The sequence below is a fragment of the Vulpes vulpes genome, chromosome 6 (assembly GCF_048418805.1).
Source record: "Vulpes vulpes isolate BD-2025 chromosome 6, VulVul3, whole genome shotgun sequence".
Lineage (NCBI taxonomy): Eukaryota > Metazoa > Chordata > Mammalia > Carnivora > Canidae > Vulpes > Vulpes vulpes.
The window spans coordinates 108,862,228-108,864,581 of NC_132785.1; the positions used below are offsets into that span (position 1 = coordinate 108,862,228).

The window sequence follows — 2,354 nt, forward strand, 5'->3', positions numbered from 1 at the left end:
TCCTGTGTCCCCTGTCATAACTACCTCTCCTGTTCTCCCCCCCCCTTTTCTTTTTTGCTGATGTCCACAAGTCAAGTAATTACTCGGAGGGCAAGAGGAACGAACAGCATTCAGCGTAAAACAAATGTTAGCAAACATCTGCTTTGCAGGGCAGGGCCTGTGAGGTGTTTGCGTCCATGAGGGTAGGTTACTTTAGGGTAAAGAGTAGACACCTTCCTGCCCTCCGAGACATTGCAGATGTGGCGGCTGCTGTGTCACACTTGTGTCATTAGGTGGCAGAAAGAGAGGCTTGTCTACGCTGAGTGTTCTGGCCCATGAACATCTGGATAATTAATAGTCTGACACTTGACTACAAAAAAAAAAAAAAGGCATTCTTTCTGGCTAATGTGCAATATTAGCAAAACAAATGCAGTGGAGGAAAGAATCCTGGTATGTCCTCCTAGAAATCTTGCTGCTAAAGCGTCTGCCACGCCAAAGGACAAGCACTGTGTGAGTCCTCTTAAGGGAGGGACCTAGAGCAGGACCTTTGCAGAGACAAGATGTAGAAAGGTGGTTCGCAGAGGTCAGGGAAGGGAAGGTGGGGGTTAGTGTTTCATGGGTCAGAGTTTCAGTTTGGGAAGGTGAAAGGGGTTGTGGAGATGGACGGTGGTGAGGGCGGCCCAGCACTGTGAATGTGCTTAATGCCACTGAACTGTACACTTGACAATGATCAAAATGGTCAATTCTGTGTTACTAGATTTTATCACAATTTAAAATGTCAATTAGAGGGGCACCTGGGTGGCTCAGTGGTTGAGTGTGTCTGCCTTTGGCTCGGGTTGTGATCTCCCGGGTCCTGGGATTGAGTCCCGCATCAGGCTCCCTCCAGGGAGCCTGCTTCTCCCTCTTCTATGTCTCTGCCTCTCTCTCTGTGTCTCTCATGAATAAATAAATCTTGGGCAGCCCGGGTGGCTCAGCGGTTTAGCGCCGCCTTCAGCCCAGGGCCTGATCCTGGAGGCCTGGGATCGAGTCCCACGTCGGGCTCTCTGCATGGAGCCTGCTTCTCCCTCTGCCTGTGTCTCTGCCTCTCTCTCTCTCTCTGTGTCTCTCATGAATAAATAAATAAAACCTTTAAAAATAAATAAATAAAATCTTAAAAAAAATGTCAAGTAGAGATTGCCTTCTCATTGTATCAGGAGACAGGGGCATTTGTTTGAAGGCCGATGCCTGGGGCTTGCTGGTTTACCTCCTGTGCCTTGGCTGTGCCATCACAGAGAGGACTTTCGTCTCCCTTCAGCCAGTAATGAGGAATGGACTTGAAAACACCGAGTGAGCAGAAAGGCACCACAAGGACGTGAAATATGGCTAAGATATTATTTCAAAGCTCCTTGTTAAGGTACCCAAATGCCCGGGGGGGGGGGGGGGGGGAAGCTGAAGGGGGGAAAGGGAAGCTTTGGAGGAAACGAAGGAAAGCATGATATTTGGCAATCACAGGGGCTGGAAAAAGCCCAAACACCATGGGAGAGGGAGAAGAGAACTTGAGGCTCCTTCTTAGGGACCAGAAGGTAGGACCGACTTGGGCTATCACAGCGATTTAAAATACTTCTCCCTTTTGCTGGGCCTAAATTGAGAAACAAGTTAAGCCCACCCATAAGGAGGAAATGAAACGAAATGAAACAATGTCAAAACATCACCTCTCAAATTTCATGAAGGGAAATGGTACAGTTACAAAACGATGCTGGGTCAAAGTTTATGGATCTGGAACCCAAATGTGCTGGTGGAACTCAAGTCACCATCGGTTTCATTAACAGTTAACAGTTTAGTCAGAGTGACTTTTTTTCATCCTGAAAGAAATACTCAAATTCATCGCCACCACCATTTACCCACCACATGTTATGTTAGCATATATTAGGATGTGCTCAGCACTCATCTAAATGTGGTTCATACCTTATCTTTTCATTTCTTATAACAACCATGCAAGGTACATCTTTGAGGATAAAAACATGAGAGTCCTGTTTAGCGTTTGTTCTTTCTGGTTCTTTGTTTCCTCATCTATAAAATGAGGAAACTAGCTAGCTAACAGCTAGAGTAGTTTAGCAGCTTGCCCCTAGTCACACAGTTGGTAAGTAGTAATGTCAGGATTTGAACTCATGTCTGACTCCAGAGCTCTCCACCAGAACACCACACTACACTGGAGAAGACACTATTGCTGAGAAGCTTCTTCTTTTCTTTTCTTTTCTTTTCTTTTCTTTTCTTTTCTTTTCTTTTCTTTTCTTTTCTTTTCTTTTTTCTTTTTTCTTTTCTTTTCTTTTTTTTCCTTTTCTTTTCCTTTTCTTTCTTTCTTTTAAAGATTTTATTTATTTATTCATGAAAGACAC

The 2,354-nt window shown here is 44.7% G+C and overlaps 1 non-coding gene across 1 annotated transcript; it reads left to right on the forward strand.

The window, feature by feature from the left end:
- Positions 1-215: 215 nt before the first annotated feature.
- On the forward strand, positions 216-346 carry LOC112927310 (small nucleolar RNA SNORA17). Its single transcript, XR_003236500.1, has one exon. It is a non-coding gene; the product is annotated as a small nucleolar RNA SNORA17 (small nucleolar RNA).
- The last annotated feature ends 2,008 nt before the right edge of the window (positions 347-2,354 follow it).